The sequence below is a fragment of the Canis lupus genome, chromosome 8 (assembly GCF_048164855.1).
Source record: "Canis lupus baileyi chromosome 8, mCanLup2.hap1, whole genome shotgun sequence".
NCBI classification, from domain to species: domain Eukaryota; kingdom Metazoa; phylum Chordata; class Mammalia; order Carnivora; family Canidae; genus Canis; species Canis lupus.
Genome location: NC_132845.1, coordinates 23,966,466 through 23,993,186, shown reverse-complemented (window position 1 = coordinate 23,993,186; position 26,721 = coordinate 23,966,466). Strand labels below are relative to the sequence as shown.

The following is a 26,721-nucleotide window of genomic DNA, read 5'->3' as shown; positions in this document are numbered from 1 at the left end:
GTATTAAGGGAACTAATACCTTCCCAAAAGAGCTGTGCTTACATCAAAGGCAAGCTGAGCCCCTTTCTTTGACAGTGCACCTTGCCATAGCATCCTTATGAGTTTCTGTCTGAGAGAGAGAAGAAAGACACTATCCTCCTAAGTTCTCTACATTAAAAAAAAAAAGCAAACAAAAACCCTAAAGTATCAAAGCCCATTGTCTTGCAAAAAGATACTGCCATAAACTTCTTAAATAGTATAGAATTAACCTGGAATCCCACAATAATAATATGCACACATTTTGCCTTCAATTTAAGAGGTGAATTTGGTCAATAAATTTCTGAAAAAAATAAAATATATTTCATAAGGCATGACCCTAGAATGAGAAGCCCAGAAAGCCTATAATTGTAGTATTTCTTCCTTTTACTTATAATATTACTGTTGAAGTTTCTGACATATATATATATATGGCAGTATCTTAGAAAACTAAACTTACTCTTGCCATATGATCCAACATAACAAAATAGGGAGGAGATATTCATGAAAATTACAGTCCTCGTTTCTATAAATGGTCATGTATTTATAGCCGGTATTTATAACTACCTTCTTCCTTTACTTGTTCTATATTCCCTTTCCTTCAGCAAGTACATCAACTGGTTGTGGCTGGTAAAGACCCAGTGGAGTGATCCGAAACTTCATGCCTGAACTCTCTGGACTATTAGTAGCTCTACTTGAATTGGGTTCTTGTAGTTTTCCATTGACCTTAATCACAGAGTATGGTAATACTAAGGCACACTCTAAGGTGTCTCCTGTATCATAACCTGGGTGCTTTAAACAACAGGAGTTTATTTTCCATTGTTCCAGAGGCTGGAAAGTCTGAGATCAGGGCACCAGCATAGTCATGGTCAATTCCTGGTTAAGAACCTTTTCCTGGCTTGCAGACAGTGCTTTCTCACTTTGTCCTCACACGGAGTAGAGAAAGAATGTAAGTAAGCTCTTAACTATCTCTTCTTATAAGGGCACCAATCTCATCCTAAGGGCCCCACCTTTAAAATTTCTTCTAAATAAAGCTAAATACCTCCCTAAAGCCCCATCTCCATGTATTATCACATTGGGGTTAGGTCTTTAAGGTATGAATTTGGGGGGAAACAATTCAATCCATAGTGCCAATATTCAAAATGAAAAGAGGTCATCACCATAGAAACTGCAACCATTAAGAGAATAATAAAATGATATTATGAATAACTTTCATGTTAAATGTTAATATATCAGGGATTTCAGATGAAGTGCACAAATTTCTTTAATGACACAAATTGCCAAATCTTATTCAAGAAAAAAATAGAAAACCCAAGTAATGCTATAGTTATTAAATATATTGAATTTATCATTAAAAATCTTTACATTAAGGAAACTCTAGGCCCAGTGACTTCAGTAGTGAATTCTATTATTTAACCATATACAGACTCTTTTAGAAAATAGAAAAAGATGGAATACTTACGTACTTATTTTATAGCTATATAATAATAGCTATAAAATAATAGCTATAAAATAATTAATACTTATTTTATAAGGTCAGTGTATCAGGTATCTATTGCTGCATAACAAGTTTCCCTAAAACTTAATGGCTGGAAAAATTATTGATTATTTCAGTTTCTGTGGATCAGGAATTCAAGGGAAGTATAACTGATATTTCTGGCTTACAAGGGTCCCTTATAAGCTTGCAAGGAAGATGTTAGCCAGGTCTGCAGACGTTTCAGGGCTCAAACAGTAGAGAATTTTTGACAAGAGACTAAGGTAATTCCATGAGAAAAAGAAAGTCTTTTTAACATATAGGGCTGTATCAAATGAATAGCCACATGGAAAAAAAAAAAAGAACTTATAATTTTTGAACCTAAAGAACCTTACTTTTTACCTCACACCATTCACAAAAATGAACTCAAAATGAACCATTGACCCAAGGGTAAAAGATAAACTGTAATACTTCTTATAAACTAAAAGAAAACATAGGAGAAACCATTTGCAATCATAGTGAAAGAATAATTTTCTTAAATACTTTAAAAGTATGAACTATAAAAGAAAAAAGTTTAAAATGGAATCACTGAACTTAAAGTGTCTGCTATTTGAAAGACTGAATTAAAGAAATGAAAAGGCAAGACCCAACCAAGTAGAAAATACTTGCAATACGTGTGTCATATATATATATGACAAGGATCTTCGCTCTAAGTATGTATTTCTTACAACTTACTAAACTGCATATTTCCACCTAAAAAATGAACAGGAGATTTGAACAGACATTGCACAAAATATGATATATGAAAGGTCAGTAAAAACAGGAAAAGATGGTCAGCATCATTAACCATTAGGTCAGTGCAAATTAAAACTGCAATGTATCACAATACAACGACACACACAAAAAAAGTAACTAAAATTAGAACAATGATTATACCATTCTTAGTAAGGATACGGAACAACTGGAATTCTCATACCATGTTGGTAGAAATGTACATAGCACAACAACTTTGGAAAACAGGTTGGCAGTTTCTTAAGGCATTAAATAAACACTTAACATATGACCCTGCAATTCTCGTAGGTATATACCTAAGATAAATTAAAACATTTGTGCACACAAAGACTTGTATAAGAACGTTCATGAGAGGTATTGGGGAAGAAGTCACTGTGGGACCAGTCACCCTTCTTCGGGATTGTTCATCCATTCCCTGGGTTTGGAACATTCTTCTACATGGAAGACATGTGCAAGATATTACTTGGCCCCATATTCTTCTTCTTTATTAAGAGAAATTTTTCCCTGTTCTGAGTATGTTGTGAACTTCCATGCATTTTTAAAGTCTATGCATCACATGGCACCTACCCATTTCCACAAGTATATCTGTCACCTGCAGAAGGAGGAAACCAGGCCTTTGCCTATATCAGCTATTGGAAAGGACTTGCCGGTCACAAGAGACCAGTGTAACCTACAGACGCTGATCTCACTGTGTCTCTTCTTTCTGTGAATATATTTTGTTACAATCAATGCCTAATGTGTGAATCCTCCTTGGTGACTCCAAACCTATAGAAGATGAATTGAATCAGGTGTGTGGGCTCTTACTTCTGGTGGTGGGCAGTGGTACAGTCTCTGTCATCATCCATATAATAGAAATCTGCACTTGGGATGGGTAGCTAGATCTTGCTGCTGGACAGGTTTCAGCCCAAACTGGAAACAATCCAGTTTCTTTTCTTTGAAAAGAAAAATAAATTGTAGCTTATCAATAAAATGGGGTCTTACTCACCATAAAAAGAATAAGCTGCTAATACATCCAAAAACCATTAATGAGTCTCAAAAATATTATGATGAGCAAAATGGGCCAGATGCAAAAGAGTGAGTAGCATAAAGATTTTCATTTATATAAAATACTAAGAAAGGCAACTCTAATATGTGGTGACAGAAAGAAGACCAGTGGTTTCCTGGGTTTGAGTTGGGGTAGGGGTGGAGATTGACTAAGCAGGGGCACAAAGGAATCTTTTGGGATGATGGAAATGACTTTTATCGTGATTGTGGTGGTGGTTAAATGGGTATGTGCTTTTGTCGAACTATATACTTAAAATATGTGCATTTTCTTGATTATAACTCATATCTCAATAAACTTGAGTCCAAAAATTAAATAAATATAAGTACACTAAATATTCTAATGAAAAACCAAAGATTGTCAGATTAAATTTTAAATATCCATTTTATGCCATCTAAAATGATATTTCCGGGATGCCTGGGTGGCTCAGTGGTTGAGCATCTGCCTTTGGCTCAGGTTGATCCCGAGGTCCTGGGATCCAGTCCTGCGTCAGGCTCCCCAGAGGGAGCCTACTTCTCCCTCTGCCTATGTCTCCGCTTCTCTCTGTGCATCTCTCATGAATAAATAAAATCCTTTAAAAAAATGACATTTCCAGCACCAAAAGATTCAGAAACATTTAAAGGAATAATCGGAATAAGACTTAACAGACAAGTGTTAACAAAATACAACTGCTATAAACAATGAATTAAAGATATAAATGCTGACTTAGAGAGATGACCATGATAGATTATATGGGGAAAAAAATGACCCAGGATATAACATACTGTAGGTGTGTCTATTAGTCAGGGACCCACGAGAAAGAGCACAATGTAAGGTTTAATTGATGAGTATGATATGAGGGACTATTCACCTAGGAGGGGGCAGGGGTGAGGGAGTCCACAAAGCACGATGGGGCATCTGGTGTAGCACAGCAGGAAGCCACTGCCGCCTCTCAGATGTGAATGAGAAAACCCAAACCTAAGAACACAGCCTCAGCTGCCTGGCACCAATGGAGGAAGGGACCATTTGGGAGAAGAGTGACAAAGGGGTATAAGTTCTTCTTCCAATATTCTTCCAGCACCTCCCGCAAGCCACACCCTGGCAAAGCCATCATCACAGATCAGCCTCCCAGTAGACAGAGTCAAAGGAAGAATGTATGATGGTCACAGTGACAAGTGTAAAACCATCCGCCCAGATAGCACTCTGTCGAACACCAGCACACAAAAGGGACACACAAAAAAGCAAAAGCAAACCAAAACAGAACCCCAGAAATCTCTCTCCCGGGTGCTCTCTCTCTCTTATTTGTTTTATCTATCTTAATATATTTTTATGAACCTGAAGAAATGACTTCTGTGGAAAACCACAAAATTATTGATACTGATTTAAACAAGAAACATTAGAATTTAAGAGGAGTTGGAGAGGGAAATATCTTTTTATTTATTCATATCATTTCATTTGTTTCAATGTGCATATATCAGTTTTGCACTTTATGACTATACACTGAAATAAAGTGGTACTGTACAAAATACAAATGTATAAACATGCATATAAAATTAAATTTCACAAGAACCGTAAATATTGACAGTGCTTCTGGTTTGTCTTGTTTCTTTCTACGCTAAAATTTTTTTCAAAAATATTTTTATCTTATTTTTTCTCTTCATCAAAATTAAATTAACAATAAAACTTCTTAAAACAAAACAAACATGATGTAGTATTTATTAATAAATGGCATCATGACTAAACTTAAAGTGACATTACATGACAACCAAAATCATCCGTGCAGGGCCAATGTACCAGTACTCTTAAGAATCATGGTTACTGGGACGCCCGGGTGGCTTAGTGGTTGAGCATCTGCCTTCGGCCCAGGACGTGATCCTGAGGATCTGGGATCGAGTCCCACATCGGGCTCCTTGAGGGGAGTCTGCTTCTCCCTCTGCCTGTGTCTCTGCCTCTCTCTCTCTCTCTCTGTGTCTCTCATGAATGAATAAAAATCTTTTTTTTTTTTTTTTTTTTGAATGAATAAAAATCTTAAAAAAATAAAAAGAAAAAAAGATCATGGTTACTATCTTTAAAGGTTGCTAAATTTAAAATTAGTAGGTATAGAAGTATATGAGTGAGTATGTGTATGTGTGCTCAACATACATGTATGTGTCTCACATATGTATATTTTATATTAAATGGAATATTATTATATAAAGATGGAATAAGAATTCTCCTTTCAATTAAACCCTGATTTCTCTTTCTAGATGCTCTCGTCCATTTTTCTTCATGGTTCCTGGGTCTAGCTTCTCCTTTGTTCATCATCATTATTATTATTACCTTTCCTTATCTGTCATTCTCCTTGGTTACCTTTGAAGTGAATGTTGGGAAGCATTTCCTTTCTGGGGACACAATAGCTTGCTTAGCCTGCTTTCTGCTGGAGCAAGCTTGAGAGCCAGCAGGTCGATTTAGTCTGGACTTTTGGGTGTTTGGGGCAATAGAATTCAATCAAAACTTAGTACCTTTCTCTCTTTTTCTTTCTTTCTTTCTTTTTTTCTTTCTTTCTTTCTTTCTTTTTCTTTCTTTCTTTTTCTTTCTTTCTTTCTTCTTTTTCTTTTCTTTTTTTTTTTTTTTTTTTTTTTTTTTTTTCTTTTCATCTTACCTACACATACACATATACACACACATGTTTAAACAGTGATTTTTTATTAAAATTGTTTTTAATTTTCTGAAAGATCTTTACACTGAATATAATCTGTGGCTCATTTCTGGTTCTCAAGTACAGCCTAATCATGTTGTTGTAGGTGCCTGTAGTTATTTGTTTCCTACATCATGTAATATTTCATAGAGTAAATATGCCAAGTGCTCCCTTTTTCTTTTTTTTTTTTTTAGGGATTTATGTGTTTATTTTAGAAAAAAATATGCCAGTGAGGGGAGGGGCAAAGGGAGAGGGAGAGAAAATCTTCAAGCAGACTCCCCACTGAGTGATCCCAGGTTGGGGCTCCAACCCATGACCCTGAAATCATGACTTGAACCGAAATCAAGAGTCAGACACTTAACCAACTGAGCCACCCAGGGGCCCAAATTTCCCCCTCTTTTCTATGGTAAGTTCCAATATTCTGCTATTACTGACAGTCTTGGTGTGCACATTTCTGTATATATTTCCTGGTGCAAATGTGCAAGAGTTTATCTTGAGTAGGTATGTAGGAATAGAATTGCTGGGTCTTCGGTTATATTCAACTTTATGAGGCAAAAACAAAATATCTTCCTATTTATACTCGAACCAGCCATAGTTAAGATATTCTTTCAGCCCACACTGTATCTAACAGCATCATAAGACTCCTTAATTTTTGCCAAACAACGGAGTATAAAATAATATTTAATTTTGGTGATGTTTTATTATTTATTTGCTATTTGATAACTTCTTATCTGTTTTCCTCCAGTAAAATATCGTCTTCATAAAGCCTGGAAGAAAAAAAAAAAAAACCCTCAGCAGGTTCCTGATCTATTTGCTTCCAGTCAATTCATGTGCCAGGAAACACACTCAGAGTTTATTCTTAGACATAATTCTGAAACCAAATTGATTTATTTTCTTCTAGCCTCCCTGCCCCTCTCTTTTAATATAATGATGAATACCTTTAGGCCATCTGAAATAAAAGGTGGAAAGATCATACTCTATCTGATCTCTTTTGTAGGACTAACTCTCTTTGTTCTCTGAGAAGTTTTACTGAGACTTTGATGCTCAAAGTATTTTTCAAACTTATCTCTTACTGTCTGAAGTCCGGGAACAATTCACCTTTCCTAGCCTTGGAAACTCCAAATGTATAGTCTCTCTATTCCCTCTTATTTCTGCTTATAAACCAGTCAATTCTTCCTTGAGTTGATCTATTTTAATACTTCACCAAAGGGGAAGTGGCCAATATAAACAGTCTTATTATTTCCAATCACTTTTTCTAAAGCAGTGGTTCTCAATCAGGATCAGTTTACTCCCTCTGGGGGCATTTGGCAGTGTCATGACTAGGAAGATGTGATGGCATCTATTAGTGGACCCCAGAGATGCTACCGAACATCCTACTATTAATAAGACAGCCACCCACAGCAAAGAATTACCTAGCCTAACATGTCAGTTGTGCTTTTGTGGAGAAATCTTAATCTAGAGAGATCAGCTCAGAATGTACATTGTCTGCTTTCTGACTTATTATGGGGGATAGTATGAAATGTTTACCATTACATAACATGACTTTCCATCTTTTCAACTTTCCAACTATTTTTTGCTAACTAGTTCTAAGGTAATGTTACAAATCTTAAGCCTTTTGTTACATTAATACTTCACTTCAAGGTCACAATGTCTTTTTTTTTTTAAGATTTATTTATTTATTCATGAGAGAGAGAGAGAGAAGCAGAGACGCAGGCAGAGGGAGAAGTAGGCTCCATGCAGGGAACTCGATGTGGGACTTGATCCCAGGACTCCAGGATCACACCCTGAGCCGAAGGCAGACAGTCAACCGCTGAGCCACCCAGGGATCCCTTCAAGCTCACAATTTCTGTGTTCAGGTTGGTCTAAGGGCTGTAAGAAAAATTCAAAAATTCAAAAAAGGCCCTTGTATAATGTGGCTGTTTGTGCACAGCTTTCTTCCAAGGTATGACTCAAAGACTGAAGGTTTTACTTTCCCCAATATTTCAGAGTCCTGTACTGGGGAGGCAGATGAGGAAGAAAGAGAAAAACTAGACAAGACCGTGGGAGGATTTTTAGACTTGAAATGATATATATGATTTCTATTTACTTTCTTTGACCTGCCACACTATCTTTGTTTGTTTCTGATGTTCATAGAAATGTCTGTTGTTTTAAGCTCTTTGACTTTTTAAAAAGAAATGACACTGTATTGTTCTCATTTCAAAGGCACTTAAGCTTTTAGGAGAAAATGTTCATTGATCAAGGAAGGAAATAAAATTGCTCACCCTTGGATGTTTACTGCCAAATTTTGCATGTGACTCTTTCTGTATTTCCATTCCTATAGCTCTGTAGCATATTATTTTTTCAGATATGTTAATACCTTCATTCACTGGCCTGTGAGTTAGGTGAGTCTGCTTATCTCTATTCTGACTCATGTGTAGGTTTTAAAGCTGAATATTTAGAGGATAAACTTATTCTTATAATTTCTCAGTTCTTTTTAATGATCAATTTTCTCTTCACTTTATTCTAGCAAAATTATATTTTTTTTCCTTTCTTGACTTGAGTGAGAGGGTGCAAGGGTTTATGAATTCCTATGTCTAGAACTAGCAGCCAGATTAGAGCTGTCATGAAAGGATTTTGCCCAATTCACCAGACAATGCATTATCCACGTCTGCAGATGGTGAACTGTAGAGGGTTCTAATAGGGTCTGTAAAGAACATACCAAAGCACTCCATGAGAGAAATAGCCAGTCATTGGATATTTGTTACTCAGAGAACATCAGATGGGAAAGAGAGACAGTAACAGCATTAGCAACTTAAACAGGGCACATCTCCCTTCTCATTAATTTACTCATTTACTCAATAGATTTGGTTTGAGCACCATATGTACCAGGCACCATTCCATAATCTAAGGATACATGAGAGAACAAACAAACAAAGATGCTTGCCCTCTTGGAGCTTACATTCTAATGGGAGAAAGGCAGAGTGAGTTTAATATAAGAGTTAAAAGATGGATTCAGAAACCAACAATAATCTTGACTGAAACATACAGACATTTTTCACTGTATGGAAACATGGAAGCAGAGAATAATCTTTCCAGAAAAGTGCCTCTGAAAAGAAGGGAGATGCAAGTCATGAGATCCATGGCAGGCCTTTATTTTTCTTTAAAATAAGAGATATTATTTAAATGCTAAGGGGAAAGAGTTTGTACAGAAGACAATAGATCAATTAGTGGAATGAGAATTCAGAAGAAGTGACAGGGGATAGAATTCACATCAGGAGATTGAACTGTCCCTCACCAGGGTTTACTATGATAGAAAGATTTCTATACTAGTCACTTTCCAGTCTATTTCCCTCCCTCAGACCCTGCCCACCCTCTTGGCATGTACACAATCTCTCGGACCTTCTGTCTATGTGGAGCATGATATTATGTTGCCACATTTGTTAATAACATCCAAAGGATTATTGACCCTTTTGATCTCACCCTCAACTGACAATGTGATAGAATAAAGCTTGGTAACAAACATGACTTCCAGCTTTGTACACCATTTGATCCCTTTGGTAATTCTGAGAGTCTCATTAAGAGTCTCTCAGATAGATTAAGATAGAGATAGAAATCGATAGAGAGAGATCTGCAAGCCTAGTCTCTTGTGTGACTTCACAGGGAAGCTATTTTTTTAATTAAATGTGAGGATTTCAGGATGTTTTCATAATCTAATTGTTTCTCAGAAATTGAGATGTCCAGTTCCTGCTTGTCTTTTTGCATCTTACTATGACCAACTTTAAAAATGATAGCAAGTGACAATACGAATTTTAAACGACTTATCTTAAATATGCTTTTGAATCGAGCACATGATTTATCTGATCCTGTTTTTAAAAAATCTAGTCCTCTGCTAAGCCTTTGTATATGTTCACACTACCTCATTTTTTTTTCTTTGCAAATGGCACTGATCACGTGAAAGGAAAATAGCAAAGGTTATCCTACTCTGCAAATAAGGTAACTCATCTAATTCTAATAACTATGGTCTAATCTTGGCTCTTCCAATAATACTAAAATAATTGAAAACCACACCATGAACAAGTCGAAAAGCGCCAAAGTGACATAAAACTAATTAATCACTATCAATTTAATATGTGCCCTATCCGTTCAACCAGCTCAGCTCCTCTTGACTTTATGGATGATATTCACTCAGTGCACTGTGCACATCAATTCTCCAGAAAATGGAGTTCTGTCTCTCCTCCACTTGCAAAAGTAGTTTAATACTGTGAACTCTTTCTGTCGTAATTCTTCAGGTCAATCCCATCATCTTGCAGAGACCACCTCCTCCTCAAATGAGTGCATGAACCAGTGCTGTGATTTGCATTGCAGTGTTTTGAAAGTATTTCTGGGCTACATTTCCTTTCTAAAATTGTTCATCTTCTTTCAAGATCACATCGAAGACCTCTTCACTGGCATTTCTATTCCTCACGAAGCACCAGAAAGGTCAATGATAATTTTTTCCTTTATTTATGTGATGTAGGTGGTATTGTGTACCAGATGTAGTTAATCTATTCGTAATAAAGAACATGTCTATCATCCTCAATGCTAATATTTTTCATTCAATACACGGTAAAATACATTAATTATCCTTTATTTCTAGCTTGAACTTAAAAACCTATAGACTCTTTCTAGTTTTTAAGTAAATAAAACCCACTGTATGGCCTTAGGCAAGTAGCTTAAATATACAAAGCAGCCATTTCTTTATCTATCACAAGGGGGGAAACAATACCATTTATCCCACGTAATAAAGTATCTGAAGTGTTGGATAAATGTTATCTATTATTTTGATTCTTACTCTTATTGTTATTATTAATTTGCTGTCCATCTTGAAATGTGTCCCCAAGCATAGTGGCCCTACTCTGCATGAGGAAACGATAAGGAGCATCTAGACTGGATGCTCCAGGTCATCATATCTGCAATAATGGGTTATGGGCTGTGTAAGAGGCCGGTGATTATAGGAGAGTAAGAATTTTAAAGTACAAGACAAAGCTCCTTATGACAGGATCACTGAGGTCATGAAATATCGCAGATCTTGTCAGCGTGATGTTTCAGGGTCATTCCCTGTTTAGATATGTGCCCTAACCTTTGGAAAATAAAGAACTCTTCATGACATTTGCAGATTTATATAATATTGAACTTATTTTTCCAAGCCGGATCTTTCCTGCACAAGGATTTGGAAATATGTATCTGCCTTGAGAGTGGCATTTCTGGGGGCTCCTCCCTTAAGAGGTCTGGGACTCTGCCAACTTCATTGGAGTCAGTGTATGTCAGCCAGGCAAGTTGCTGTTAATACTTTATAGTGACTCTGGGCAGGATAGTAGGTTTTATTATTACCTCCATTGTTTAAAATATATAATTTATTAAGAATAGAAGGTTAGAATATGAAGCAATCCTTTTACCACTGTTTTTCAAATACATGATGAAAATGGTGCTATACTATTCTGGATATGCGAGAACAATCACTGTTTGCTACAGTCATTGTGCCCAAAGCTGGTGGAAAGATTGTGGCAGATAAGGTCTGTCTTCAAAAGCATTCACTCTGAAAAAAAAATAATTCACTCTGGGGCACCTGGGTGGCTCAGGTGGTTAAGCGTCTGCCTGCAACTCAAGTAATGGGATCAAGCCCCACATCAGGGCTCCCTGCTCAGTAGGGAGCCTGCTTCTCCTCCCTCTACTGCTCCCCCTGTTTGTTCTCTCTCTCTCCCTCTCTCTGTCAAATAAATAAAGAAAATCTTTAAAAAAAAAAGGTTTATTCTATGGGTAGATTTATTTCTCAGCCTCCTTAATTCGTGACTTGGCTGTGGCGCTTGCTTTGGCCAGGGAGATGTTAGGAGGCAGGGTACAAGCAGAGGCTCAAAGAATGCTTTTGTGACGGGAGTGCTGCTTGAGCCTAGTTTTCAGCCTGGAAGAACATGCCTGGGATTGCTGGCTGGCCCCAGCAGGAGGCTGGAGAGAAGCCGGGCACAGCAGAGCTCCTAAGGTAGCCCAGGCTAATCGGCTGCACACAGACACCTGAGAGTAAATGATGCTAGTCTTAATCCTCTGAGTTTTAGAAGTTTGTTATACAGCATTTTTGGCATGCAGCAGTAGTTGACTATAATCACAGCATGTCACACTGAACTATGTAGCACACCTTGTATTGATTTCTATACTTAATGTAATGAATGTTTGGTTAAGCTCAACCCAGATACCAAAGAACCATCATGAGAGATGCTGACAGATGTAGCACATTAAAGGGGGACCTAGGAAAGACCAGCTAGATGGCTCCCACTCCCTTTCTCTATCATAAATAAATCATACCACTGTGCTTGTGCTGAGCACAGTGCATGAGAGATGCTGTTGGTAACTGATCCTAGACCCCATCCCTAACCCCCCAAGTCAGTTTCAATGGTTGTCCTAGGGATGCCCTTCTGATCTGGAAGGCCATCAGGGCCAATAAGATGTAAAAGCAGAAATATCTGAGTGAGGCTTCTAGGATAAAAGTCTTTTTAAATAAAAAGACTCTAGTGGCCTGCCCCTAGAGGCAAGCTCTTTCAGCCACACCCATCTTCCCTGCATGGACTGTAAATACCATCATCAGCAGAAGAAGTGCAGCAGCCATCTTTTTGTGACCATGAACTGACACCTGCGGAGAAGGCCAAGAGATACAGAGACAGTGGCTCTCCCATGGTTGGACTTCTCAACCAATGCCAGCAGCACCCTGTTTTCCAGGCTCCTAATTATAGAAAAATAACCTCCTCCTTAAGTCAGCCCTCTGTTACCTGCGGCTTGTATAAGCCTCTCTATTGATTGTACTATAGAGCAAGCAAAAAGAAAAAGTCAAGATATAGCATGGCACAGAGTCCCCGTGTTACGCTTATTAGTGTAGTTATTCTCAAAGTCATCATTATATAATATCTATCACTATTAAATCCCCCAATACCTTTATTAACTGAAAATAAAAGCATTAATACCTGAACTAAATCAGTGAATTTCTAAGTTTGTACTGTATTCAAAGAAAAAAGGATGCTTTAAGATTAAGGTATAGACCTTTGGTGAATGAACAAAAGAAATTTTTAGAGTGATAAAGATGAAATGCTTTTGAAAAGGTTATCCATATATCAGAAGCTTAAAACATCAATATCAAATAGTCGGTAAAATTTAGACATACTGTAAGATACAATTAACTTGTCTTCAGAGTATTACAGGTTCTCCTGTAAGCCTAATTGTGCACTCTTTCCATGGCTTTCTTGTATTCGCATAGAGATTAGGAAATCGTTAGCTTAGTCATTAATTGGTAAAGATTTCTTTCCACCAGTGAATTTTCATTGAATATTAACACATGATTAACCCCACATCACACATCAAGAGAAATGATGTGAAACCATGTGAAACCCTGGCAATATTCTGTGACTGTCTGTGACTGTTGAAACCTACTAAATAATTCTAGATCATAGATGCAATGCCTTTGTTCAAATATTAAAATTATGTTCTTCCATTTCATGATAGAAACATGAGTGATGCAATTATAGGTTCTATAAGCCTCGCCCCAGGTAGAGGTCAGTAGAAACTAACATGATCCTTGATTTCTTTTCTCTAAGTGTCTGAAATAGCTAAGGATTTAAGTTACATATGTCATGTATATTTGATTGACACCATAAGGTTTTCATCTAAATTCGAAACCTAACTCTGTTTGGATATATTTGAACATTTTTATTGCATTTAGTCATGAGTCTTGAATTCTGATAAGCTAGAATGTGTGATGTGGCTAGATCATACCAAACAGGTTACTTCTGAAGTTAGTTTGAATCAATAATCCAAAAAGGGGGGGGGGGTGCAGAAAAGGCCATTTTGCTTCAGTTCTGTTGTGAAATAAAATCAAAACCATCAAAATGAAAACTCCCCTCATCACAAATATAATTTGCAATCTATACTGGATATAGAGGAGAAATAGAGAGCAGCTAAAACAGACAGATAAAGCCAAATGAAGGAGCTAAAGGCAAAAGGAAACTAGTGATAGAAACAGAATGTAGGACAGCAGGCAGCCCAGCCAGCACAGTGAAAATGTGAATAAGCACATTCAGTAACCAACCTCCAATCAGGGACGCCTGCTGAACAAGATGCTTCCTCTTCATTAATCTGCCAGAAAATAGAAGGCCTACTTGTCCCATGTCGGAGAGATACGGGATGAGTACCTAGGCAAAGAAATCATTTCTTTTCCTTTAAAGATAATAGGATTGCAGGATGATGGAGAGTGCAGAGGGGAAAAGAGAGGCACTCTCTCTTGCTTGATCTGCATCCCCAATGTCAGTCAGGCAACAACGGGGAAAATAAAATGCAAAAACTTACTTTGTCTGGAATCTATGCCTTTCACTAAATCCTCAAATGATGAAGCACTGAGGTAGGAGAAGGAGACAGTGGAATTAATAAGAGGGATAGAGAATATCCCACACCGTTCTGCACTGATTGTAGAAAGTTATTATTACTGGCTTATTTCTGGTAGCCAGACCTAAAAAGGACATCTGTGATGTCCCTTTCCATGGGTTCACACTCTTAAGGATATTTGCTCAAGAGATGCCATCCCGCCCTCTCCCCAGTAACAGTTGCTGTAGGTTGAAGCTGTTAGAAAGAGATAACAGGCCCAAAATGGAGTCATCCATGCCAAGCCCAGACCAAGACTTAATACCTAACCTAATTGAAGTTTCAACCTCCTCTGGGAATATAATCCTAACTGGTCAGTCTCAAATTTCCTGGTCAGTACCAAGGAAGTAATCCACTTTCTAGACCTTTTTCATCCCTTGGAGGAAGGTGACCATGCCTGAAACAATCCATTCTTTACCCCCTTCTGCCCAGTATTTTGCTCAGCTTCTCAGAGCTTCTTTCTGTCTGCTACATGGGATGCTGCCTGAGTCATGAATCTTTGAATACAGCCAATTAGATTTTCAAATTTACTCAGCTGAATTTTGTTTTTTAACAAAGCTCTGTGTAAAAATCAGAGCATTGAAGTGCCATTCAGGATTAGTTCTCAAGGGGGAGCAGTCAAAAGGGGAGGAAACAGGAATTGGGGCATAATTTTCCTTTTCTTTCTGCTTTCTTGCAACAGTTCAACATCTTAGAGTGAAGAAGAGAAGAGCCATGGACTCAAGGAGTATACAGTCCTTCAGACCAGCATCCCCACATAGAGATGTCTGTTATTTCCATTTTTAAGGAGATTTTGAGCTTTGAATAGTCATGAGAGGCCAGTGTGATGTGGCCACTGGATGTCTCTCTTCAGTTTCATTTTTCTCCCCCTTATCAGCTCCTACAATTCCAAACAGATCAACCCTGCTTTCCTCTGTGGTGGGCACTTACTGGTTCCGAAGAAAACCTACCTGTTTTACCTCTTACCTGCTACCCTGCCCCTCCACTACCCTATATTTCTGGTCCTCTGATGTGACCCAGACACTCTTTCTTCCAGAAAATTCTTCAACCAGGCAGACTTCAGTGCTCTCTCCTATCTGCACCCTTGGTATCTTGAGAATGCATCTATTCCAGCCAGTTCATAATAGACAGTTATTTGAAAGACTATTAATTAATTTAAAGACGACCTTAATTTTTCATCTTTTCATCCTGAACAGCCAATACACAATAGATGCTCCAAAGCATACATTTCTTAGTGAGCTAAAGAGTTGCTTTTTTTTTCTCTTTATATTATATTTGATACCAGTTCCTTTCTTAGCCAAAGGAAAAAAAAAGTGCTTGTTGATTCAATCCAATTGATAGGGCCCATTCTTCACCCTTGACATTTACTTGGTAAGTTCTCCACCTGCATTAGGATTGTAGACATAGATTTTGGTAATAGTTTAGTATAATGTTCCAAATTATGGGTTGCTGGGGACAGACTCTGACTTATCAGTTTGCCTCTTTGTATTTAAGTCATATTTTTTCTCAAAAAAGAGCTGTGGGTGAGCTCAGGAATGCAACAAAAATCCAACTCCTACAGAAGAAGAAAAAAGCTGCTAAATGAGGCAAGAGAGCAGTGTCCAGGCATCTCAGGGGGCAGCCCTGTTATTTCTCAGACTTTTTTTTAAAGATTTTATTTGATAGAGAGAGCACAAACAGGGGGAGCAGCAAGCAGATGAAGATGGAGAAGCAGGCTCCCCCTTGAACAGAGATCCCCATGTGGGGCTAGATCCCAGACCCTGGGATTATGACCTGAGCCAAAGGCAGATGCTTAACCGATTGAGCCACCCAGGTGCCCCTACTTCTCAGAGGTGTTAAGATGTCATTGGCAGTTCTGCAATGTCGAGTCCAGCCCAGTGGATCTGACTCTCCACAGACGACAGCCCCATGTGTGCTTGCTTCAGTCTTGGTTCATGCAAATCAGCCAGTTATCCATTTCCTAAACTGACTCCCTAGAGAAAGTGGTGATGGTTGGTAGTCATCTGATCATAATTTCTGTGACCAGGAGCCTGGTAGGAGTCCCTTTGATTTCAGCCCCACTGTTTTCCTGTCTGCAAAAAACAAAAGGAAAAAGGTTTTAATCAGGCCTCCATTTACATCACACAAGATCCTCATGGGGGTGCAATTTTCTCTCTTTTTCTCTTTCATTGAGCTTCAGTTCTATTTTTATATCAGGATCAAGAATTAGCCCAGAAGAATGAGGACTCTCATTTGAATCACAAATATTAAGTTGGGACTACTAATATTAAGCCAATGCTTAGAGAAACCAGTTTCAGGAACACCTTGTGTTGGCTCCTCACCATGTTTAGTATTGATAAGTAGGATACAAATCTTCATTGTCCTGCTTGAGACCAGTCCTGTAGTTTTGTGGAATGAGTACTATTTCCCATAGGAAGAAGTCAATGAGAAGTGTCACTTCTGGTGGCATCTGGCAGCAGCCCCAGAATTCCAGTCCCCAAAAAGAAACTGAGGCATCTTTTTCAGATGCAGCAAGTCAGGTTCCAGAGTGTGGGTTATAAACACCTAGCTCCAGGAGAGGCATAGAAAAAAAAAGCAGCAATACCTCTTCCTAATGGCATGGCTAACTGACACATTTTTAAACTAAAATATGTTACAACTAGCACTCTGCATCCCTCTCTCTTCCAATCCCCGCATAGAAATAATGACACGGTTTTTGTCTTAAGAAGTATTGACCTAATGGGTAAATATTGATCTGACCATGACTAACTGAAATGGGATTGAAGTTGACAGGGAGGAAGAGCTCCCAATAAATAACCGTAGTAGTGTCCCTAAACCCATTACCCAAATTATTCGGTGGTTAACACCTTAAAAAAAATCCACCTTCCGATTTCACAGATTTCTTTTCTACTGCATGTCAGAGCAGAGCAGAGTGTATGTGGAACAGATGGTCGCCATGTACACACCCCATACTTAGTGTCGTGCCAAGCTTATGCTTCCTTCACTTTCTTCATGAAAACAGGCATGCTGAAAATATGTTTGCGGATGGCACAGAAATGCTGTGCACATTTTAGCCGTCATGGCAAAGCAGGAAAAATTCAGAGCCATAACAAGTAAAAACAAAAACCACTGAAAAGTAATTTTTCCCTCCACCAGGCAATAGTCATTTCCATGCCCGAACATGGCAAGTCACAAATGCATTGTGTTAAGTGCCATTCAAAGAAAAGAGGGGTGGGTATTATGGCATCAAGACAGAAAATCTTGGAATAGGATCAGGCGTCTCATGCTCTAACAAAGGGTGTTCAATTCTTGTCAATTTCAGAAAGCAGGCCTGTGCTTCCATGGTGAGGGAAGCAGCAAAGGAAGAAGAAAACGAGCTGGCTTATTAAATGTCACCTAGTTTTGCACTTTGGTGTCTGCCCAGAATATTGCAATTTGCCTCTTTTTTTGCTTTAATATTTTATATCATGTAAAGCACAATCCCCTTAGGCAGTTTAGAGCTGTGAATTGAGCAAATATTATAATTAACAAAGAAAACATTAAAATATTAAAAATAATAATAGCTGCTGAGCTCTTAAGCTATTATTTAGCTTGCCAAACCACATCACATCTGAGTCTATTTGTGGACTACCTCCTTGTATTCTGAATTATCCTGAAGTTAACAATGGATCTTAAAAAACCAGGCATCTGTAATCTCCTATCCTACAGAGTAAAGGTTTGCTCATAGGAAGCCTGTCCTAGATATTGCATCAGTAACATACACAAAGCAAGTTCCTTCCTCTAAGTTATTTTTTACACCATGGGTCATTAACATTTCATAATATTTAGATTTGGAAGAGAGCTTGGAGATCAGTTCATTCATGTCTTCCAAAATATGGGAATTGATTTTATTGACTCATAAGCAGTAGACTGTCCACTTATGCCACAATGCTTGATATTTCCAGAGACAGCCAGCTCCCTGTCAACTTTTATTTCAGCAGGTACAAGTCTGGTTTCATTAGTCCAAGGAATAACCACTCATCACCATCTAGGACCCAAATCCTTTTTAAGAAGTACAAATATAAAGATAAATAATGAAGAAGTCCTGCCCTCAAGGAGCTCATAACCTAGTTAGGGATCTTGACAAATAAACAATTTCAATGCAATGTGATAACTATTGTTGGAAAAGAAATCTACTATGGTCATTTTTCATCAAACTCTTTACTTTTCCTTATGACTTTTACCTCAGCTTGCAATTACATATTTATTAGTACAATTATCTGTTTAATTACTGTCTCCCTTGTTAAAACATTAGCTTCATAAAAAAGAAACTAAATCTGTTCAGCAGTTATCTCTAGATGTCTGTGTCTCAAACACATAATAAATCTGTGTTGAATAAATGTGAATGATCGATGAATTTTAGAAAGGCAATGCTAGTGAGATAAGGATGCTCCAAGTGGACAAGCAGCATCTTCAAAGGCAGGAGATGAGGGGAGCACTTTAAGGAGTCACCAGTATTTCGGCTTGGAAGAAACTTAGAGCAAGACATGAGGAAGCCTAGAGGTAAGACTAGATAGGGAATGGCCTAAACTACAAAGAATCTTTATATTGTGCTAAGGAATTTTGATTTGTTTCTGTTTACAACAAGGATCCATGAACAGACTGCAAGCAGAAGAGTGACATTGTCAGTTCACATTCTGGAGGGACTGGTCTGTCACAGTGGTGGAGCATAGGTGAAGGGAGAGTGAAGTAGAAGTTGCCATGATGCACAGAGGCCATGGATGTGAAAGTAGAGAGAAAAGGGTCTTTCAACAAGTAAGAAAGATCACATGAGGGGGATGCAAGGATTTATCACTGCCTCCAGTGATAAAGAGTTCCGCCTTGGTAGAACTAAACAGGGATATAAAATACTGTGGGAAGTTTTTCTCTTTCTTGGAGAAGATGTTATATTGGAGTTCTCTTTGAAAGTAGAGATAAATGGTAATTATATAATTCTGGAGCTCATTAGAGAGATTTAGGCTACAGAAAGTGATTTGAGAGGGATCAAAATATAGATAATAATTAAAACCCAAGCAGGAATGATTTCCCAGCAAAGCTTGTGTAGATGAGATGAGTGCAAAACAATGAAGGACAGTGAGAAGACAGTAAGAAGGGGCAGTAAAAGAGTTAGAAAGAAACAAAACAAAATAAAACAAAAACAACCCAGAGCAGAACAACATTAAGGAAATCATGACAGGAAAGAATTTTGAAAGACAAAGAACTCAAGAGCAAGCAAATATAACAGTTAACTGTGTCAATATGGCAGAGTGGGAAGGTAGGACCAGAGCTGGAAAATCTTTATCATTATATTCAAAATTTAAGTCCTACATGATTTTGATGACAGCCATAGAGAAGTAAAAAAAAAAAAAAAAAAAAAAAAAAAAGTGGAAGCCAGGGAGCTGTCTTTTATTTCAGGGCCAGCTCTACATAGTATAATATTGCCTATTTATTATTCTGAATCAAGTTTTCCCTTCATATAGATGGTTAAGTGTCTGGGGAGGAAGGGAGTGCAAATTTTATGAGTTTCAATGAAAAACTATAGTAAATATTTTATTTTGTTTCAACAAATATTTATCGAGCATCTGCTATGTGTCAAGCTCTATGCTAGGTGTTAGAGACACAAAGATGAATAAGCCATGATCCCTGCCCCAAAGGGGCTCAAAACACATTTAGGGAGACACAAATACCCACTTCAATATGGTAAACGCTACAGTAAAGGTATATGGAGATGGTATGGTAATAGAAAAGATGCAATTGTTGGCTTTGCCTAGGCTAGTCAGGAACAGAGGTTGCAGAGAAGAAAGGGCACTTTTAATGGGACCTGGAAAAATCGAGAAGATAATATGGGCATACCTCCTTTTAGTGGAGGTTATATGTTTCTGGAAATGAATGAACTAATGAATGATTAAGCAATATGAGCTGTCTTTGTGTCATGGTCCCCATGGAAATGCATCATACACAAACCAGCTGTGGAATTCTCTTTAAATGCCCTCAAGCATGGCAAATTTCAAGCTATAATTTTATTCACATGCTGTTCATACAATAGTAGAGCAATCCTCCCAAGCTGTGGGGATCTATATGTTTTTTATAAGGTAAAAGTACTTATCCCAGTCTTTAACTTTTGCTGATCTTTGCTTTCTAATTAATTGACTATTACTTTGAATGTATCACAGAATATATAAAACTTCATGATACAGTTTTTTGGCAATTTTGCAGTACCTCTAGTAGTACCACTTCATTGTCAGCTATGAATGGTCAGAACTGTTTACCAAAAGGTGAAATAGACGTAGAAAGAGAGACTGGGGAGTAGTAAAGGTGGAATTAAAAATAAAACAGATAGGGGTATAGGGGTGAGTGGGTGGCTCAGTCAGTTGAGCATCCAACTCTTGGTTTTGCCTCAGGTCATGGTCTCAGGGTTGTGAGACTGAGCCCCACATCAGGCTCTGCTCTCAGCATAGAATCTGCTTGGGATTCTCTTTCTCTCCCTCTCCCTCCCCCTGTGCCCTCTCCCCCACTTGTATTCTCTCTCTCTTCCTCTCTCTCAAATAAATCAATAAAATCTTTTAAAAAATAAAATAAAAGTAAAACAGCATAGCATCATTAAACTGAAGCATCTTGTGGAAGGCTCCTTACTGCTCATTGACTGAGAGGCTAGATTAGTCATCAGTCACATCGATACATTAAATGATAGATAGATAGATAGATAGATAGATAGATAGATAGATAGATGATAGATAGATATAAAGAAGGTAGGAGCATGAATATATAAAATATTTCTGAGATAACACTTTAATGAATGTGTGTTACATAAGGCAGCATTAGTTGTGAGATACAGAAAATAGAAGACAATTAAATCCCAGCATGTATAAGCATGTGCATTCATGAAAGTAAATGTGTAAGAAGCCAGTGTGGCTAGAGTGGAGTGTGCGTGGTATACAGGGATAAGAGATAAAATTGGAAAAAGGTTAAGTTCTTTGTAGATTGTGAATGTCGCTGTATGTTATCCTAAAAATATGGGCAATATTATACAGCAAGAAGTAGCCTTCAAATTTTAAATAGAAAAATGGCATAATCCTAACACTGATGGAAATATGGAGAAATTATTGGAAGCTGGACAAGGTGAAGGCAGAGAAACCAGCTGGGAAGTTGAGAGACCCTGAGAGCCTGACCAAAGCCCAGGACAGCAGGATTGAAAGAAGCTGGGTGTGTCCCATAGGATGCCTAAGGGATAAGAGAGTTCCTTCACACAAAGTAATTGAAAGTCAAAGATTCCCAGTAGTGGAACTGAAGAGCAGTCTGTCCAACCAACAGAAACACAAAAGGGCCTCAAGAAAGTCAGCTTCAATCACAGTTCAATCCCAGAGAGTTCCAACACTAGATCACAGCAACTGTTTCAATCCAGTAAGTTATTACTCTTCCCTCCTTTCCCACCCACAAGAACAATTCAATCCTAGAGAACCCAAAAGCAACCTGGTCTCTGGAAGAGGAGAACCTGTACTTAATAAGGCAATGAGAAGTCTCGCTTATCTCAGTCACTCCCTGCAGAACACTAACCTGAAGCAGACCCCAGCAAGGGGAGGGAAGACATTTGATCCTCACATAAAGTCGGTACTTTATTATTGCACTGAACTAGATATACCAATTAATAAAGAGACACCTTTTTAGTGTTTAGAAGTAACAGGAAGATTTTTTTATCTCTGACCAAAAAAGTCATAGCACTCACTTTAGATTTTACCCTAAGATCAGAGATAAATGAACTCTTGGGGGCAGGTTTGAATGGGTATGGCAGAAAGATAAAGTAGTTTTAGGAGTAACCTTCCAGACTTTCTGTTCATATAAAGCAGTTTAAGAAATAAATTACTGCTAAATAGTTCATGCCTTCTGAGTTCTTTTTCTCTTCCCATTTCTCTCTGAGATAACCCCCCTCCTGAATTTGGTGTTTATAATTTCCATTAATTTATTTTCCTTCGACTACATATATGCTAATCGCTCAAAAATGTATACAAATTTTTTTTACAAAGCTTTGCACTTCAAATCAATGGTGTCATACTCTATATATTCTTAAGCTACTAGTTTTCCCAGGAAATCATAATTACAGATTCTATAACTGCAATTGTATAGAGTATTCATTAGTATAAAGAATTCTCCTAGGTGAACATAGCATATTGTACCTATTGTTTATGGATATTTAAGTTGTTTCTATTTTCTTGCTATTATGAATAATGGTGCTCTGAACATTCTTGTGCTTACTGGATATTTAAGTTGTTTCTATTTTCTTGCTATTATGAATAATGGGGCTCTGAACATTCTAGTACTTTCTTTTTTTTATGTTCAAGAATTTCTTTAGAATATGTATCTAACAGTGAAATTGTTGGCTCTGTTTTTTTCCACCTATATTATATAGAATGTAATTAACCACATCCTTGGTTAATGATACACTCTCATCATTATGATTTGTTCATGCCTACTTACTTTTATCTGGTTAGTTCAAACTACTTCCTTATAAAACTTGAATGTGAAGAATATGTTCCCCTTAAATCATGACCTTACTTCTCCTTACCCCAAAGTAATCATTCATCTGAATTCTATTATTATTGTTCCCTTGTTTTCTTTTTACTATATTTTTAACTGAAAGAAAATGAAAAACCAGCATATCAAAATTTGCAAGATATAGCTAAAGAATACCAAGAGGGAAACTTTTAGCACTATAAGCCAGTATTAGCAAAAAGGAAGGTCTAAAATCAATAACTTAAGTTACATCTAAAATAAACAGGGGGTTCCCATTTATTTTAGGTGGAACTTAAATTATTGGGATTGAAAACACAAAGTAAGCTCAAGAGATTATAAAGATCAGAGCACAAATCCATAAAATAGAAAAGACAATAGATAAAATCAGTGAAACCAAAAGCTGGTAGTTTTTTTTAAAATAAAATCAATAAAATTGACATATTTCTGCTCAAGCTGATTAGGAAAAAAGAGAAAAGGTTACCAGTATTGTAAACGAGCAGTAACATCATTACAGATTTTAAAAGACTGATGAGACAATATTATGAACAACTTTGTGCCAGTCAGTTCAATAACTGAGACAAAGTAGACAAATTCTCTGAATGAGACAAATTACCAAACTCACTCAAGAAGGAGTAAATAAAAAAAAAAATAAATAAAAATAATAAAAAATAAATAAATAAAAAATAAAATAAAATAAAAATAAATAAAAAAAAAAGAAGGAGTAAATAACCTAATAGACTTATACATATTTTTAAAGTGAATTGGTAAAAATTTTCTGACAAAGAAAGCTGCAGATGCCTTTACTGGTAAATTCTACCAAACATAAAGAAGGAGTAATATAAAGTCTACACAAACTCTTGCAATCAAGGAGGAGATAATACTTTCAACTCATCCTGCAAGGCCAGCATTACTTTCATTTCAAAACTAGACAAAAACAACAGAAAGAAACTAGACTAGTATCTTTCATGAACAAAGATACAAACATCTTACAAAATGTTAGCAAATTCAATCCAACAATACATGAAAAGTCTATTACATCATGACCAAATCGGATTCTTCCCAGGAATCAAAACATTTGAAATTGATTTAACATTTGAAAATCAATCAATATAATTTACCATATCAGCAGACTAAAAGGGAAGATTGATAGGACTCTCTCAGTAGATGCAAAAAATCTAGTTGACAAAATTTATATCCATTTCCGATTTTTAAAAAATGAAATACTTAGTCATAAATACGAAAATATGAAAGACATGTTGAACAAAAACTGTAAAAGTTTTTGAGGGATATTAAAGATCTAGAATAAAAGATATTTTATTGTTTTCATGAATTGAAAGGGTTAATATTGCTAAGATATTAGTTCTTTCCAAATTGATCTATAGATTAAATGCAATTCCAATCAAAAACCTAGCAGCCTTTTGTTGAAAAGCTGATTTTAAAATGTAAAAATTCCATGGTGCAGATCCCTGGGTGGCTTAGCAGTTTAGCGCCTGCCTTCCACCTAGGACGTGATCCTGGAGTCTGGGGATTGAGTCCCACACTTGGCTCCCTGCAGAGAGAGCCTGCTCCTCCCTCTGCCTGTATTTCTGTCTGTCTGTCTCTCTCTCTCTCTCTTTCTCTGTGTCTCATGAATGGATAAAAAAAAAAATCTTTAAAATAAATAAAAATAAAAATAAATAAAAATTCCATGGAAAAGCAAAGGAAATAGAAAAGCCAAAAAATACATTGAGTTGGAGGACTTTAATGCACTACAAGATTTATCTAAAGTCTTGAAACCTATATACTTATAAGGCTTATTTATTGTAGTTTATTTACTTATAAACCTACAAACAATAGTAAAAACAGCATGGAGTTGGGGTCAAGATAGACAAATAGACTGATGGAACAAAATAGAATTCACAAATAGAATCACAATCAAGCCAGTTGATTTTTGACAACAGTGAAAGGCAATTCAGTTGTAAAAGTAATAGTTTTTTCAATAAATGGTCCTGAAAAATTGAATACATATATATGCAAGAAGAAACAGCAGAAGTTCAATCTATACTTCACATCATATAAGAAAGGAACTCAAAGTGGATTTTAAGCTTAAATGTAAAAACTAAAATTGTAAGCTTTCTAGAAAAAAAAATCTTTGTGATCTTGAATTAGGCAAATATTTCTTAGATGTACACCCAAAACAAGATCTATAAAAGAAAAAATGTTTGCTAAAAGACATTGTTAAAAGAATGAAAAGACAAGGCATAATCTTGAAGAAAATATTTGTGAATCAGATATCTGATAAAGAACTTGTAGGAAAGTATTAATGACTTCATTTCATATAAACATAAGTTAACTTCCAAACAGTTATATAGAGGACTAAAAGTGTATCTGGTATTTAAATAATCTGAACCAGTTCTGCAAGTGACCGCGATTTGTATTACTGTGAAGATATGTAAATGTAGTCATTACAATTTAAAAAGTATTCCCCATAACTTCTTATTTTCTACATTCCCTCCCCTATTCTTCAAAGGTTTTCCTTTCAGTAAGCAATTTTCCTATGTTCTCAATGTATTCCTTTTTGGTAGGAATCCAGAAGAATTAGATTGAATGGAAAAGCCTTTGGCATTTCAGCACTGGGGTTCACAAATTGAAATGCCTCCTCTATCATACATAATGGAGGTCTTGTCTATCTGTGACAACAGGAAGTTTCCTTATTCATTCTTCATTTGCTGCTGTTTAATTTAATTAACAACCTCCCTTCCCAATAAAAATTCACTTATACCTCCTGGGAGAGAAATATATATATATATATATGAAGAATTCTCAAAATTCAAGAAGAAAACAAACGAAAAAATAGAGTAAAAATATGGACAGAAACTTCAATAAAGAAGACATATGTTAGCTATTAAGCACTTGAAAAACATTCATCTTCATTTGTCATTACAGAAATTTAAATTAAAACCACTATGAGATACCACTAGAAACCTGTTAGAATGGCTAAAATTAAAAAGGCTGACCATACCAATAGCAGGTGAAGATATGGAAGAGCTGGAATATTTATATATTACTGGTGAGAATGTAAAATGGAGAAGGTTTTTTTGTTTGTTTGTTTAGTTTCTTATGGAGTTAAACTTACAGTCTGCCACATATACAGCCATCCTACTTTTAGAGATTTACTAGAGAGAAGGCAAAGCATATGTCCTTACAAAGACTTGTTCATAAATGCTCATAACAGCTTTACTTGTAATAGCCAAGAACTGAAACAACTCTTAGACCCAGCAGTAGGCGAATGGATGAACAGACCAAGGTAATCACTATTTAGCAAAGTGGAATTAACTCACCGATCTATGCAACAATATAGATGAAACTCAAAATAATCATACTGAATGTAAGAAGCTGGATTTTTAAAAATGTATATTGTATGTTTTCATTTATATAAAATTCTAGGAAATGAAAGCTAATTTGTAGTGACAGAGAGTAATGTCTGCCTGGACCAAGGTAGGTGTGTAATAGACAGGAGGGGTGGCAGTTAGGGGCATGAAGAAACATTGGGGACAATGGATATATTTATTATCTTAATAGTGATAATGATTTCATGGAATATATATGTATCAAAACTTTTTCAAATTGTACACTTTAAACGTGTGTAAGTTGAACTGTAATAAAACATTTCCCCTTATGAGGATGTTTTCATTTATCTATTCTTCTAGTTCTCTTCAATTTTCTATTATATATTTGGAAGCCATGTGATTAGTTGTATAGCTTATTATTATTATGGACTCCTGTTTAATGGAACTATATACCATTATGGTATGGCTATAGTGTGGTGAGGGCTGTTTAAGA

At 36.6% G+C, this 26,721-nt stretch overlaps 2 long non-coding RNA genes across 2 annotated transcripts in view; one reads left to right on the top strand and one right to left on the bottom strand.

Moving 5' to 3' along the window:
- The window catches only part of LOC140638013 (uncharacterized), a 481,686-nt gene that overhangs the window by 393,162 nt on the left and 61,803 nt on the right, over window positions 1-26,721 (top strand). The gene's annotated exons all lie outside the window — the stretch shown is intronic.
- LOC140638011 (uncharacterized) overlaps window positions 7,231-26,721 on the bottom strand; it is a 33,150-nt gene continuing 13,659 nt past the window's right edge. Inside the window, exons 3-5 of the long non-coding RNA XR_012035127.1 lie at window positions 14,323-16,466; window positions 14,066-14,168; window positions 7,231-7,848 (exon numbers count right to left, since the gene is read on the bottom strand). This is a non-coding gene — a long non-coding RNA (uncharacterized lncRNA). The remainder of the gene's footprint in view (window positions 7,849-14,065; window positions 14,169-14,322; window positions 16,467-26,721) is intronic.